This window comes from Pleurodeles waltl, chromosome 11 (assembly GCF_031143425.1).
Source record: "Pleurodeles waltl isolate 20211129_DDA chromosome 11, aPleWal1.hap1.20221129, whole genome shotgun sequence".
Classification (NCBI taxonomy): domain Eukaryota; kingdom Metazoa; phylum Chordata; class Amphibia; order Caudata; family Salamandridae; genus Pleurodeles; species Pleurodeles waltl.
The window spans coordinates 813,408,619-813,425,463 of NC_090450.1; the positions used below are offsets into that span (position 1 = coordinate 813,408,619).

Genomic DNA, 16,845 nt, shown 5'->3' on the forward strand with positions numbered 1-16,845 from the left:
GTGTTTCCTATCTGTTTTCCTTTATTTATAATTATAATTGCATTTCAGTTTCACAAAGAGCTTACCTCAGAAACATACTTATTTGTTCATTATTTTTAAATCGCCTTTTCTCCCCAATTAGTTCAGTACAGCAATCACATTTCATCGCACACATGACAACTTTCTCTCGTATGCTTTTCTTGCTTGGGCTCAGTTGAGCACCTCTTTACACTAGTACTGATTTTCCTTGTTTTTAGGGGTCGAGTGTGCAAAAGCGCTCTGGACCATTTTGTAATCTCTCTCTGGGCTTCTAACCACGCCAATGTCATGACCGTCACTTTCATTAGTTCGTGGGCTTGACTTTAAAAAATCGATTGATTCCATTTGTGAAATACATGCGTATTTCATGCCTTTTCCAGTGTTTAGCCCTCCTCGAGCGCACTGGTAAACTACTGAAAACATTTGAGGCTCCGTGTTTTCAGCTGGTTTCTGGATTACTTCATCTTTTCATTTCCTGCTCAGCGCGATCTTGCTGGGCAGAAGTCGAGCGATTTGCATGACATCGACCTTGTTACGTGGATAATTGCACTTTTGCTTGTTATATGGATAATTGCACTTTTGCCAATAAGTTTCACTGCAAGCGAACTTCTGTTTCCTTTTCTGTGTCTCCTTCACGCTCATGGCGACCATCAGCTTGCATATGTGAGACTGTTTTACTTTTCATTATTAGTTTATGTGGGAAGAAAAGTCCGTTTAGGAGTTTACAATGCTAATAGCTCTGATGCGAGCAAACGCGAGACCGTTGCATTGCAAATGCTTGTTCTTGCAGCACTAGATCTTTTTGGCCAGAGAGAAAATGTGGCTTAAAAGGCAAAGCTGCCGACTTTGGAACTAGTGAAACAGGTTCAGTTCCTTATGCCGCTCAGCATGCGGTGAATCTGGGCAAATCACTAAATCTTCTGCCTAAAAAATAAAAGAATCTTACATTGTTTAATGTAATCTGGAGCAAGTGTAAGGCATTCCTATGCACTTTGGCCGTGTTTGTGCTATATAAAACTTCAAAAAATAAAAAAAGGCAAAGACCAGATAAAAGAGCAGCAAATTGCTTTAAAACTATTCTGTTCACGTGTGTTACCTTCCTTTTCTTTTTAGAAAAGGTATGCAGCTGCAGTTCAGAAAGGGTCGGAAAAGGGCCGACTTCTGGAGGTGTTTGCTAGATGGATTCTGAATTGGCCTTAAAAGTCCCAGTCTCCCATAGGGCCAAGGTAATCCACTTGAAACCTCAAGCAGAACCCTAGAGGTGCCAGGTGGGCAGTTTAATAGGTTTGACATTAGAAGACCCACGGGCTGAAGATGTTCCTAGAACCACTCTGCTACCCAGTCTGTAGAACCTGGGCCTGACATTTGTGAGCTTAGGTTTTGGTGACTGAGAAGTAGTTATAGCTGGTTTCACCAACCTTGGGTCTGGAATGCCCCCTCCCCAACAAGTGAATGAAATCCCACATTCCCCTTTCCATTCTGATCCATGACCATAGAATACATTTTTTAGGCTTTCTTATAGAGCATGCCCTGCACACAGTACTAACTGGGCATAACTGAAGGTTTAGCACAGGAGGCCTGGTCATGATAGAGTCCATGTGAGTGTCACCCGCCAGCTTTGCTGCAGTCTATGTCCTGTGTTCGCTGTGTTTCAATTTTGCCTATTGGGTACATAGTGATTAACGTAGAATTGCACACTGATCACAATAGGGTACAGTGGGCAGGGTATATAATTACAAAAACCAACAAGTATTTGCAATGCAACGGGTCTCGCATTTGCTTGAGTTAGAACTATTAGCATTGTAAACTTCTTACCTGACTTGTCTTGACAAATAAATTGGAGGAAAAGAAAAAAAAACTAGCGCGATCGGGCTATGTAAAACCCAGCGCGATCACACTGAAATTGGAAACCAAAAAACCCAGCGCGATCATGCTATGTAAAACCCAGTGCCATCGCGATGCGTAGAAAATAAAAAGATAAAGTAGTGCAGAAACCAGGCTTAAAACATAAAGCCTTGTATGTTTTCAGTAGTTGGTCGGTGCTCTCGAGGAAGGCTAAACACCGGAAAAGGCATGATGTATGCATGTTTTCCCTAATGAAATCACACCTAATTTTAATAGGCAAGCCCACAAACCAATGAAAGTGACAGGCGTGACATGGGCGTGGATAAAAGCCCAAAGAGAGATTACAACTCGGACGGAGCACTTGTGCGCTCAACGCTAAAAAATGAACAGAAGAAATCTTTAATTAACGAGTTCTCTCTAAGGTCGTATACAAACCTCTGTAGTAGAAAGCTGTACAAGTTCTCTGAAAAAAAGAAAGGAGTTCATTTTTAATTTTAAAAATATTCCTCTGTTAGACTGGCTATGTTTTCACATGACACTGCATACAACAATGTTCAGTGTCACATTTTATATAGTTGTGCCCTATAACCCCGTATGTATTGCCTGCAAGTCTTGGTGGAATGGCGCACACTGTTTGCCTTATGCCCAGTATGAGGCATAGATGATAATTCCTGATCAATAGTGTGTTGTCATTTGAGGTCCCAATTCCTGCATTGAAATGCCAAAAGTAGAGATTTTTAGTGCATAGCCTATCTATGCACCAGTTGCTCCACAATTTGCCACCAGACATGGTTGGAGACCATGTCTAGTGAACCTTGAAAGTAGGGATACTCACCCCAAACCCTTAGTGCTCAGCCATTGTTCAGACCATGAAATCTTTGCATGCAGTGCCTTGTTGAAGATTGTAGCCAATGGGGCCTTGGGCATAGGCATTGTGCCAGGGACTGTCTAGGGCCCCACACTCCACCCAGAGTCTTCCGCCAAACCTTGCTGTCTAGATCTTTTCTTTAAGAGTTGAGTGAGCAAAGCATTTGACTGTTCCTAGTGAATTTGTGTGGAGAGCCTTCCCTCTCAGTGCAACCTAATGGCACAACTAAAAACGTACTCAGTGTGTTCTGGGCCTTACCTGCATCACAGTCCTGCCCTCAGCTTCCATTAATCAAGAACTCACTGGCCTCATCCTTAGACTGGTCTGGTAACATCTGAGTGCAGAAATTGTGCTGTGGTCAGCCCTCCTCCCGGATTCCCATGCCGAATTTAGCTGCAGGTATGTCAATGCATATGTTGATAATAAAATATGACTTCAGCAGTCTCATTTGTGATGTCATTTGTGACATCACATGAATGAAATCTTCTGTAGTGCAATGTGGAATTTGTGGCTTTGTGGCACACCATAACTGACATATTGTATTGCTATTTTGTAGTCTTGCTACAGCCTGCTCCAGTTGTCTGTGGGAAGACAGCATTAAGATCTATACTCCACAGAGCCAATCCTTGCTCAGGACTGGATGGATTTTGTGTCGGTCTCAGTTGCCTCGCTCCTATTTGTTGTTTTCCTTCTTTTCTGTATTTGACCAGCCCACAGGAACTTTTTGTTTTTGCTGTTGATAAATAGTTTTTTCTTCCTGTTCTGACCGCAGCATTCCAATAGAGCCACATTTAAACAACACTGGTTTGCTGCCAATCAGTGTCACCAAATAGCTGATACCTGAAGATACCTCAATCTTGAGGGAGTGCTATATATTTTTCACAGTTTTATATAATACAGACGTGGATCAAGGGCACTAGGATGCTTTACATGAGTATAATTTTTTTAAGCACAGGTAGATGAAACAATCTGTCCGGGTTCACACGGTGTTGAACTGATGACCTGGCTAATGACGTAACTAAGACCTGGGTTCCCAGTTCCAGAGGCTGCAGCTCTGCCTGTTAAGCCACATCTCCGCCCTATAAACAAGCACTGGCAATATCAATATATCTTTTTTGAATGTAAAGGGTAGGTGAGGCCAGTTGTCATTGCCAGTACTTGTTTTGGACATCATCATAAGATGCCATAAAGTGACATTTTAGGAAAATGTCCACATATTTTTGTTAACAAATGTTATTTCTCTTCAGAATAAAATATACGTTAAAAAAAAAAAATCTTTGTGAAAATATAATTGTGGTATGAATTGGTGCTCTACTGTTTAATAGTTATCTAAAGGTCCCAGCTCACAGGTTACGTCATCCCTTCGTTGTCACTTACAAAGCCTTTCCAGAATAGAAGGTGCAGCACTCTAAGCATTGCTGTATTTTATTATAAATTCATTCCGCTTAAGAAATCAAAGAAAAAAGCCTACTTCTATCAACCCCCCAATGAGTCAATTCTCATGCCTAGATTTACAAGGAGACATACATCCTGTTTTTTTTTTTTCTCAAATGAAGAAGTCTTGCTGTCACAATGCAGCTACTCTTGTAGTGAATCATAGCAGACAAAGTCCTCAGTGTACTATAGCTATACTGTATGTATATTATATTGTTTGATATTTGTGTAATGTAATGTGCACCAGATACTTGACCTATTGGTGCTTTGTGTAGAGAACAGTCTGCCATTGTACTTCATCTAAGCCTTTGTCATTGTTAGTTATATATGATCTGAAACCTGATGTAAATAATGTGTGAGTTGCTGACAGTGCATGCCAGTCTGGAACTATGTTTTTTTGCACCTTACTCTGCAAAGGTATTTTCTTTGATTTTCAGTTTTAAAAAAAATTGTAATCAGTGCTTAATTTGAGCCTGTGGTTGCCACTGGGACCCACTTGCACTACTTTTTGGGGACCAGCCTTTATTTTTCTTCATCAGTTATTGAAGCGAGCAGTAGAGAGAAAAACACACAAATAAGAAAGGAGGAAGAGAAAGACAGAAAAACTGCCACGGAGAGAGAAAGCAGGGACCGGCAAGAGTTAGATAATGGGCCAGCAGTGTCTGGTAGTGGATGAAAGAGGCCTAAGGTAAATTCAACACCACACCTCCTTGATATGTGCTGTGCTGTTTTTTTTTTTTTACCACTGCCAGTCAGAGGTTTGGGCACCAGCACTCATTCATTTAGAAATTAGCACTGATTGTAACCATAACTTCACTTTAGCTATAGTTATTTTTAGGGAATTTCTGAGGTTTTTAATAAATAACTTATGACAAAAGGTAGCACTAATTAACCTTTTAGCTACATTTTATTGTTTTTTTTTATCATATATTTAGGCTGGCCTCTTTTTAGTAATTTGTTTGTGGATTTCATTGTTGTATGTACACTGTTTTCCAAACCTTTTGAAATCATTGCTTCTCTTGTAGGGGATTTCCATGTATAGTCATAAGCACTGAATAATTCCGCGCGCCTGCGGGGACCCCGGAGCACTGATGTGAAGTATATTCTTAAGTGCAAATACCAGCCCTTTGAAAAAAAAGGTCTGTCAAAAAACACTTAAGAATAACAATGTGCAGCCTATGCGAACAGCTACACAGGCCAAATTGTTAAAAGAAAACAGTTGTAGTGTAAATTCACGTTTAAACATCTATTTATTCTATAAATGTAATAACAAATACATTCTCATATTTTATTTACACCTCTCATGAGAATAAAACAATGCAGGGCAGTGTAGCCCATAGGCTGCCATTATACAGAATGAAAATAGAGCTGTGCCTTTAAGAAAGTAAAGTCTTCCTGTTTCCCATCATGCACAGCAAAAGGCAGCTGCCTCAGTTCTTTTTTCCGGCTCCTTTCTGACAGGACCCTGAAGCATTGAGCTCTACCTCACAAAGCCTTTTTGTGACAGAAATTCATTAAAAATCTTTTGAATTTCAATTTCACTCGACGTTTTTAACATTGAGTGATCATTTCCTACTTTTTTCTGTTAAATTCTGACAGAATTTTGAGGTTTTTCTAGTTCAGAAATGCCTTAACTTTTTGACAAATGCCCTTCTTGTGGCAGAAAAAAGGCTAAGACAGATCCACATCGGGTCTGTATAATTTGCCTTGCATCCAGCCACAAACCGGAGTCGTGTGACATCTGTAAAACTTTCTCCAGAAGAACTCTTCGTGACAGGGAGAAAATCCGACTTCAGGCGAAAGAGGACAGGAGAAAAAGTGGTCATTCTACCACAGAGCGAGGAGAAGGTCAGTCTTCTACCAGGGCTCACCCTGTTTCCTCTATAACTCCGACCAGACCTGCTCAAAAACTGAGGTCTCCGACGATGTCGAGGGCGTCGACGTCGAGACAGGGAACGGCGCCAACATGCTCGCCGTCGAGGAGTGGTTCACCGGCGAGGAAGAGACATCGTTCGAAGTCGATAGCTATTTCGCCGTTGAGACGACGTGGACACTCGCTGTCGAGATCTGGGTCGCCGTCGACACGGCGAGGACGTTCCACGTCGAAGAGATCTGAGTCCGGCTTTCGCAGAATGAAAAACCGTGTAGGGTTCTTGAGCGCAAAGGGCCTGGATTTCGCTAACCATACGCGCTGAAGTGATTGCCACCAAAAAAGCAGCTTTCCATGTGAGATGTTGAAGCGATGCCTTATGTATTGGCTCGAATGGAGGCAGCATCAGACGTGATAGGACAACATTCAGTTCCCATGGAGGAGAAGGCTTTCTAATGGGAGGAAAAACCTTTTTAAACCTTCCAGGAAGTCCTTAATAATCGGAATCCGAAAAAAGGAAGTTTGTGAAGGACTCTTTCTGTATGCCGTTACAGCCGCCAAGTGAACCTTTATTGATGACAGTTGTAAGCCCGATTTTGCCAAACTTAACAAGTATGGCAGGATAGATTCCTCTCCACAGGAAACCGGGTCAATGTTGTTGTCTAAACACCAGATACAGAATCTTTTCCACTTGCTTGCATAAGCTGATCTTGTGGAAGGACGCTTTGCTTCTTTCAGAATTTCCATACAGTCCTGAGGTAGGTTCAAGTGTCCATATTGCACTAGCTCAGGAGCCATGCTGCCAAACTCAACGATGAGAGGTTGGGATGAGATATCTGCCCTCTGTGAGCAGGTCCGGACGATAAGGCAGCCTGATGTGTGGTTTGAGTGACCGGTGAAGAAGGTCTGGGAACCACCATTGGCGTGGCCATTCCGGAGCAATTAGGATCATTTTGGACTGAGCATTGGATAACTTCTGGAGGACCGCCGGAATCAGGGGAAGCGGTGGAAAGCCGTAAAGAAATGCTCCTGACCAGCTTATCCACAGGGCATTCCCCAGTGTCCCTGGATGGTAATATCTGGAGGCGAAGTTTTGGCATTTTTTGTTTTCTGGGGTTGCGAATAGGTCTATAGAGGGGGTACCCCATAGTGCGAAAATGGAACGAACGACGTCGTCGTGTAGCACCCATTTGTGGTTCTCGTCCATTACCCGACTGAGGGCATCTGCTTGAACATTCTGGATGCCGGGCAGGTGAGTTGCCACTAGCGACAGGTTCCTGGCTAGAAGCCAATGCCAGATTGTCTGAGCCTCTCTGGATAAAATTCTGGACCTGGTGCCTCCTTGTTTGTTCACGTAGTACATTGTGGCCACGTTGTCTGTCTGGAGAAGGAGAGTTTCCACTCTCAGAGAGGGAAGGAAGGCTTTGAGCGCAAGGTGGACTGCGCCAAGTTCCAGCAGGTTGATGTGATAGAGACTCTCTCTCTGTGACCACTTGCCTTGGACTCGAAGATGCTCCATGTGCGCCCCCATCCGAGCAGTGACGCATCTGTTACGATGGTTTGAGCTGGAGGCTGTTGTTGGAACGGAATCCCCACCAAGAGATTGCTGGGTAAACACCACCACTTGAGGGATTGTAGGGCGTGGGGAGAAAGGAGGACTTTGTTCTCCCAATCGTCCATCAGTTGACACCACTGATCCTCCAGGTTTTCCTGTAATGGTCTCATATGGTGGCGAGCATTGGGAACAAGATGGATACAAGACGCCATGGAGCCCAGTAGAGAAGCTATTACTCTTGCAGTGGTCTGAGGACTTTCCTGCAGATGTTTGCACTTTTGGAGAATCGATAATCGTCGTTCCTCCCAAGGAAACACCTTTCCTAGATTGGTATTTATAATGGCCCCTAAGTAATGCAACCTCTGAACAGGCGTTGCTGTGGATTTCAGGAGATTGACTTGAAGACCGAGCTTCTGCAACAGCTGTAGAGTCCATTTGAAATGTTGTTGCGCCTCTAGATAACTGGAGGCCTTTATGAGCCAATTGTCTAGATAGGGGTAGACAAATATTCGTTGTTTTCTCAAGTGGGCGGCTACCACCGCCATGCATTTGGAAAAAGTTCTCGCGCTGATTTGAGGCCGAAGGGTAGAACCGCAAATTGGTAATGACGTTTTCCGACGGTGAACCTTAGGAATTTTCGATGTTTCTTGGTCACCGGAATATGAAAGTAAGCGTCGCAAAGGTCTATTGCACAGAGCCAGTCGCCCTGACGTAGATGTGGGTAAATTTGGTGCAAGGATAGCATCCTGAATTTCTCTTTGCGAATTCACTTGTTTGCTGTCCTTAGATCTAAAATGGGACGAAACTCTTGTTTGTCTTTTTTCGGTACAAGGAAATATCTCGAATAAATCCCCTTCCCTTGCTGGCTGATCGGGACGGGTTCTATGGCTCTTTTTTGCAATAGGATAGTGACTTCTAACTGAAGAGCTTCAAGATGGTGGTTGGCTGTTTTGGGTGGAACAGATGGTGGAGGACTGGTGAATCTGAGAGCGTAACCATGTCTCACAATATTCAATACCCAGGCGTCTGATGTGATGCGTAGCCACTCGTCCATATGATTTGAGATACTTCCCCCTACCGGAGTGGATAACGGAGGAGGGGGAAGCGAAGATTCAGGGCTTAGACGCGGGAGCCTGTCGAGTTGTCTGAGTTTGAGGTGTTGAATGACCCCTTGTCGACCTTCGCTGTGTGGAGAAACCCCTTTGATGCTGCTGATGTTGCTGGGGGCGTGAAGACATCCAGTGTGGTGACTGATACCGGTGGGTGAAAAGGCTTCGCTGATATGGACGGAATACCTTTCGTTGTTCTTTCGGTCTTTCCATGCCTACCGCTTTCAGGGTATCTAGCTCAGCCTTCATTCTGGCCATCTCGTCATCGGCATGAGAACCGAACAAGGTGGAGCCCGAGAAAGGTAAATTTTGTATTCTCTGTTGTGCTTCTGGTTTGAGAGATGTAAGTCTCAACCATGCATGCCTTCTGAGCGCTATTCCGTGAGCATAATTGTGTGCGGATAGTACCGAAGAGTCAGCTGCAGCACTTATAACTTGGTTAGAAACCATGGCTCCCTCGCCCACGACCTCCAGGAAATCTTCCCTTTTGTCCTTAGGAAGATGTTCCGCAAACTGCATTATAGAGTCCCAGAGGGCCTGATCGAATCGCCCTAATAAAGCAGTAGCGCTGGCTGCTTTCATCGTGATGACTGCAGTAGAACATACTTTTCGTCCTGCAGCATCTATCTTTCTGCTCTCTTTATCTGAAGGTGAAAAGGAAGACGGTGATGTCGAATGCAATTTATTTGCTGCTACTATGATCACCGAATCCGGTACTAGGTCCGACCTCAAGAATAGAGGATCTTGTTCTGGTGGACGGTATTTTTTAATAAGTCTGGAAGGAGCAGACTTCGTTGCGGCCGGTGTAAGGAAAATATCCATTGCTGGTTCAAGAAGACCTGGAACCAGTGGAAGCAAAGGTCTGGAAGATGTCCTGTGATGTAAGGTCTCGAAGATTACTGACGTCGATGGGGCAGGTACCGCCAGCGGGATGTTCAGTTTGGTCGCCCCTCGTACTAAGACCTCATGGAACGTATTCACATCATCTATGGGGGACACTCTCGGGGACGGTGAGTCCGATAGGGTTGGAGAGTAGTCCCGTGTAGACGAAGAAGAATGCCTGTGATGTGAATGTTGAGATCTCTGTCGTGATTCATGACGATGGTGCCGAGAGGAAGATGAGCGTCTAGAGGAATGTCCAGAACGTCTTACAGATCGCGTTGGAGTCCTCAAAACAGACTCTGAAGGAGGAGCCGGAAGAGGAGCCGTAGGTGTTACCGGCGTCTGCGGCAACGGCGATTGTCGAGGAGAGAGTTGTGGAGACGCTGGAAGCAGGATGAGTGAGGCCGAGGATTCTGACGTTGTATAAACCCTTCTAGCCCTTTTTGATTGTCGTCTCGACGTCGACACACTCCTCGACGTCGAAAGTACAGTGACGGCGAGTGCCCCTCGACGTCGATTCTTCTCGCCGTTGAGAACCTCTCGACGACGACCCTCGACGTCGCTGTGGTGATGGCGAACGCCTCCGACGGCGAGCACTCTCCCTCAACGGTGATCGCCCTCACCGAGGCTTGTAACCTGACATGAAGGAACAAAACATTTGTTGGAGTACCAACATCGATAATATTCATGGCAACTTGTTCTATGTCAACTCCACCGGGGAGGAGGGAGGGTTGCTTATGACTATCATGGAAATACCCCTACGAGAGAACTGGAGTTACAGGTAAGAAACCATTCCTTACCAGTGTTTGTTCAGCTGCCTAACCACCAAAATAGACAATAAATTGTGTTTTCCTGGTGTTAACAAAACATGCTGTCCTTTTTCAGAGATTGTTATAAAGCACATATTTAATTTAAAGGGGAAGGAATACAGATTAAGTAGTGTCTTTCCTTTGGCAATGTGTCAAATGGACTTATGTCAGGCTGTTTCCAGCTTTGAAAGTCTTTGTTTTGCACACACTCGCATCTCATTATCTTCCTCACTCACTCTGACAGGGATAGGTCTGGTTTACAGGACGATTAATGACATAAATATGAAATAGTGCTATAATCAGATGTCTTCATGGACACTGTTGGTGGTCAGAACCCTACTTCCTACTAAATATTATGATGTTGTAGATGTGGTCAAACCTGCCTATAGTAACTTGTGAAACCTTTATAACTCTGAATTTCACTATATTAATTGGCAGTCCTGCATTCTAAAGCATCTGAAACTGGATGCTTTACGTATGTTAGCCTCTGATTTTCTGCACTCTTGCTCCGACTGTATTAAGGTGGTGCTCCTGTTGTGTGGATATTCATGGCTGTCAAATACCCCCATGGCAGATGTCTCACTTTAAGCTAGTTCAGACCTTTCAACAGACTTCATATTGTATTCTGGGACTTGAAATGTTGCTGCTAACATTATAATAATCGGCTCAAAAATCCCCAGCAGTAATGTGTAGTTAGGCAAAAAAGCCAGGATTAGCTGTAGATTCCACACATAACAATGGGACTCCTCAGAGCTAATAATTTTGTTGGTATGTGGAAAGCCTTGTCATGTTTCCACGACTATCCATTGTACTTGGTACATTCTTTTCACGCGTACTGTTCACTACACCTTGCTCTGAAAGTTTAAAGCCTGGGGTGTTTGGCCGGTGACCTGCTATCAGTTGTGCCTTGTTAGATCAAGGGGCTGATACCTCTGTGGGTATCATCCCTTCTGTGTCTGTTGGTAAATATGATGGTACATGTTGGCCAGTATTCTTATGGGCCAGCCAATTCACCAATCAGAGAAAGAATCAAACACTGCCAGAGTATCAAATAGGAGGTTAATATTCCAACATTCTCTACAGTATATAAAATTATTAGATCAGACCTAAAATGTCCTTCTACAACTTCCACTTTTAATCCAAGATCAAAAAACTGTTGGAACAAGGAAGAAGAAAAACATTATTTTGGTGTCATCCCAAAGCAACAAAACCCAAGCAGAATATGCTTAGACCAGTCAAACAATAAATTGTTTATTCTGTGGTATGCCCCCTAAAACACCCAAACAAAATACATTTAAAAATACATTCATGAATATATATGTTTTAAGGCAATCAAATCAAATCAATCTTTATTCGGATTTTACTCCACAAAAGATAAAAAACAGTCTCTTTAAAATAATAAGAAAATATACAATAGAATAAAATACAGAAGAAAAAACATTACTAATAAATTAATAAATAAATAAAAAAAAACCTTACTACTACAGATTGTAGAATTATTCATTCTCATACTGAAGGTTTTCTAAAAATGACAGCTTTTTCCTTAATTCAATGGCATTTAGGATACATTTTATCACTGCATCACATTTCTCATTAGTATCCAAATTACATAGGTAGTTAAATGCCTCTCTACAATAAAATAATTTATTAGTAATAAATAAGGGTTTTAAAAATTTCTTCCTAACATCGTGATAAAATTTACAAGATATAATAAAATGCATTGTGGATTGTGCAAATTGTCTCATACAGGGGCACTTAGGTAAACTTTTACTCCAAATCCTCATCTTTGGGAAAGCTACCAAAAAGTGTAGCGTTCTAAAGCGCATTCGAGTCAGATAAAATCTATCCTGAATGTTTGTTACTTTCATCAAATAATTTGGCATTAGCTCATTATTTTCAGTCATATAAAGTGCTACTGTTATCTTCCTACGTTCCCTGTTTTCTCTTTCGCAGACCCTCCATGCTATAAGTTGATCTTTCAATTCTTTCTTGCTAAATTGGAGGATAATATCTGGGTTGTCCAAATTTGGAACTAGATTTATGCCTTTCAGCAAATCTTTTAGGTGCATAAACCACGGAATTCTATCCCAATATTCTAATGTAAGGCAATCTTTAACAATCTTTTGGGTAAAAAGCGTCCCTTCTTTAGACCAAATACCATACCAAGCCAATAACGCATTGGTGTATATTAGATCTTCCACGTAAGGGCAACCGCCAATAGTCTGCAAAAAAAGGTATTCTCTAGTACTTGTAATGAGCGGATCTCGGACATCGAACCCCAAAGGGCAGAACCATACGTAATGCTGTTAATTGATTTGCTTTTGTAGATTTGCAGCATTTCCCTAAGGGGTTTATTACCAATTTATTTTGAAAATCTAAAAACAGCCTCCGTTGTCCTAACATATTTCATCTTAATGATTACTAGATGTTGTTTCCAATGTCCCATATTAGAAAATTGTATACCCAGATATGTAAATCCATTCACCTCCTCACATTTGTGACCTTTAATAAAAGAAGCTTTCTTCCTGACTTTCCCCTGCCTGCAAGTCATTACAACAGTTTTGCTCAGATTCAACAACATATCTCTTTCCTCCATTAGTTCCAGAAACCCCTCAATTAGCCTCTGCAACCCATTTGCAGTTCGTGACAACAATACAGCATCATCTGCATATAGAAGGACTGGGATAGTGCATTCTCCTATTTTTGGGGTATCGATTTTCATATTTTTAAAATGGGCATCTACTCCATTTATGTAAAGGGAGAATAGAAGGGGTGCCAAGACACAGCCTTGACGTATTCCTCTCCCTATCCTAAAACCTGGGGTACACTCACCATTTCTTCCATATCTCACCCGTGCTGTTAAATGATTATATAGTTGTGCCAAAAAACTTATTATGTCTAAAGGTGCACCCATGTCTGTCAAAACTTTCCACAGCTTGGCATGGTTCACCAAATCAAAAGCACTACTAAGATCAGCAAAGCAGAGGAACAAATGACCCTTCCTCGCTATTGTATATTTACTTATTATTAGGTTAAGATTTATGCATTGTTCCAGAGTACCAACCCCAGGCCTAAATCCCAATTGGGCCTCTGTGTGTATATGGTTTTTGGTAGCCCATAATTCTAGTCTTTCTAGGAGTACTCTTCCCAACAATTTGATGGAGGTATCTAGGAGTGAGATTGGCCGATAGCATTTGGGGTCACCTCTATCTCCCTTTTTGAAAATGTGGACAATTATGCTTTCAGTCCAAGATGTTAATATATATCCCTTTGTTACACTCAAAAAGACTTGGGTCAAAATAGGGCACCACAAATCGATGTATGTCAAGTAGGCCTCTACTGGCACCCCATCAGGGCCTGGTGCCTTCCCTTTCAAACATCTTCCCATAGCAGATTTCACTTCCCCTATACTGACTGGTTGCAAAAAGGGTGGCTTTATCTCAATTATCCCCCTATTCAATATATGGGTAGTCAGGTTATCGGGATTAAAAATTAAGCCAAAATGTAAAAGCCATTCTGATGACGGGACATGTACTGTTATTTGGAGTACATCATTTTTTAGGAATGGTTGATTAATTGTTTTCCAAAATAAAGTACTATCTTTTAATGTTGTTGCTTGCTCAAGATCAGCCCATGCCCTAGCTCTCAATTGTGCCTTCCTTGTCATTAGTGCAAGTTTGTAATTTGAACGTTTAATAATTACCTCTTCCCTGTTTCTTGGTCGAGCCTGCAGGGCTTGTTTTAATTCCTGACTTGCTAGTGAACAATTATGATCAAACCACCCCACTTTCCCGCTCTTTTTGTTCCCCAATGTTCTCACTTGGTTTCCTGCAATGGCATTTCTAAGCTGGATGAAAGATCCTAGTATCTCATTTGGACTTTGATTAGGTTCTGTACATGTGAGGATGTCTTGATGATGTTGTGTTACAACCTTTTCCATCACATCTATTTCATTTACCCCAGTCCATTTAATTGCAATGCCATTTTCCCTTCTTATTCCTATATTCCTTGCCAGTTGTTCACCTATATTAAAAGTTTAACCAATCTCAGAGTTAGCACCAATTGTTTATTCTGTGGTATGCCCCCTAAAACACCAAAACAAAATACATTTAAAAATACATTCATGAATATATATGTTTTAAGGCAATCATTATAACTGGACTTGTTTTAAGAATAAAGCCCTCGCTGCTTCCTTTAAAGCCTAAGCGCATATAAACATTTACTGAGAACAAAAACAATATGCTCGCTCACTTCAGTTTGAAGCACTCTAGAAGCTATGGCATTCTGTCTGATTCTTATATTGAGATAAAGTGGTTTTATCCACTTTCTCCTACGTGCTTTTAAGCCAAAGAGAAAAAAAATATGATCAACATTTTCCAGTGCATTGATACAAGTCAAACAATTACAGTAAAATCACTCTGACCTTTCCACTTCTATGTAAAGCTGTTAATTAAGAGTGTTCCATATCTGAACTTAAGTGTGTTTTTCTGTTGGGGATTGATAGCATCCATGAAGCTTTCAACAAGAGGTTGGCTTGTGAGCCTGAAATCTATCAATTAATCTACTGCTTCTCATAGAGCGATGACAATAGTGGAATACATGGTTTCAGAGCGTATCAACTCAGTCTCCATCAGTCCTCTTGTAATCAACAAAGGGTTGTGCCAGACGGTTTCTAACCCTAGGGTTATCATCCAGGCTTTTACGCGGGTAAGCCATGACAACTTACGTTCCTCATCTAAAATTAAAACTTCTTCAAGACCTTTCCTATAAGAAGAAAGGTCCGGTGTGTACCATATTCAAATCCAGAAGAGGAGGGGTCTAAGAGGTGGCAAAACCCTAAACCTCTTTAGCCCAAGATCAAATTACAGTCCAATTGTTGTTATAAATTCAGCTAGGATCTTTTGAAACCAGTTTCAAACCGAGGCAGACTAGTACTGTTTATTGTTACCCATATTTCATGGAAAACTCCCATGGTGATGCCTTTAGTCCTAATTGGAGTACTTTGAATTAGAAGTGATGGCTTCCTCCTTGGAAACGTAAGTGCCATTTAGCAACTGGGATATGAATGTAATGGTTCTATAGGCCTATGGCCACACAGAGTCCCCTTAATGTAACTGTAGAATTTTTTTTTGCAAGGCCCAGCATTCTGAATTTCTGCTTCTTTATCCATGTGCTGGTCGTTTTGAGGTAACGTGCGAGTCTGACCTCTTGGCTGGGTCTCTTTTGGTGATAAAGGACCTCCTCTGGAGTTCGGTTTCTCAGCAGCATGTTGACTTCCTGTTAGAGATTACCTTGATGTTACTTAGAAGCATTCCACAAAGGGCTACATGAAGAAGTCTTGACCCTCAGTGAATCTCCATTTTGCACTATATTCAGCTTCAATCTGTCTCTTTTTATCTTTTGACAGTCTTGCAGATGGTTCATGACACTTACCCCCACCTAACATAGAAGAAGGGAGTGAAAAGTCAGTGTTTTGCTGGTGGCCCCCAATCAGCTGCACATGTTTGATGTCCACCTGTTCCTCTGGAAGACTTACTTTGAAGGTAAAGATGATCTTTGCAGCTGAGGGGTTGACCCCTTTATAGAAGATAGTGCATGTCAAATAATATTGATGGTTGTCCTTTTTTCCAGACCAGCTGACTCCATTACTAACTTAATTTGGTGCACTTCAGCATCCCCGTGAGATTCAGACAGTAATTACAATAGAATGGATGATTTTAAAAGTGCTCTTCTGCTCTGGCCTCTTACAAAAGGAGACAGGCACTTCGTGTTAGAATCAAACCATGTCAGTGCAATGAGCAGCCATTTCAGAATAGTCAGCTGCAGTAGTAATGGTAAGATGAGACCTGTTCCTACCCTAATTTAAAGGTTTTTGGAAGTCTTATCTTCCTAAGGCAGTTTTTCAGAGAATCATTGTAGTGAACCCCAAATGGCTCAGTCATATACCCCCAAAATACTTAAGAGCACTAACAGCCTTAATTCCTCTTGCTAACGTACTGCACATTTTTCCCACTGAGCCAAAACAATTACCCTCCTTATCAGCTGGAACAGTAAATGATGGTGATGTGGCATGATAAGTCTTGGTGCTGATACAGCATCTGAGTTAAGAGGAAGATGGCTTTTCAGGAAAAGAAGGTCTTGCACTAGTGCCATGTATGTCTTCAGGACTCCTGCAGGAGTAGATATGGCTGATGCAGGGAGGCTTTACAAACCTTTACATCACTGGTTCAAGCAGACTAAGTACTTGTGGGAGAAGAGGTCTACAGAAAGAAAAATGGGTTGCAAAGTCTCAGTCTGGGTTGACGAAGGTGGTGCAGTTTTTGCAATATTTAATTTAGATGCCCATCTTATTAAAAACTCATTGAAGGTTGCAGCTGTAAGTGGCAATGAAACAGTAACTTGTGGAGTAACTGGTGTGGAAGGAGAAAAGCAGTGGGACATTGTAATCTTTGACG

General features: G+C 42.0%; 1 protein-coding gene across 18 annotated transcripts in view; it reads left to right on the plus strand.

Annotated features, from left to right (window-relative positions):
* Positions 1–16,845, plus strand: part of MTMR3 (myotubularin related protein 3) — a 1,044,680-nt gene that overhangs the window by 175,984 nt on the left and 851,851 nt on the right. For 6 of the 18 annotated variants that reach the window (XM_069214606.1, XM_069214607.1, XM_069214612.1 and 3 more), the window contains exon 2: positions 15,798–15,933. The exons of 8 other annotated variants lie outside the window; for them this stretch is intronic. The gene's annotated coding sequence lies outside the window, so the exon portion shown is untranslated. Of the gene's footprint in view, positions 1–15,795; positions 15,934–16,845 lie in introns of those variants that run through there. 4 more of the 18 variants (XM_069214598.1, XM_069214596.1, XM_069214601.1 and 1 more) reach the window with 1 other exon arrangement.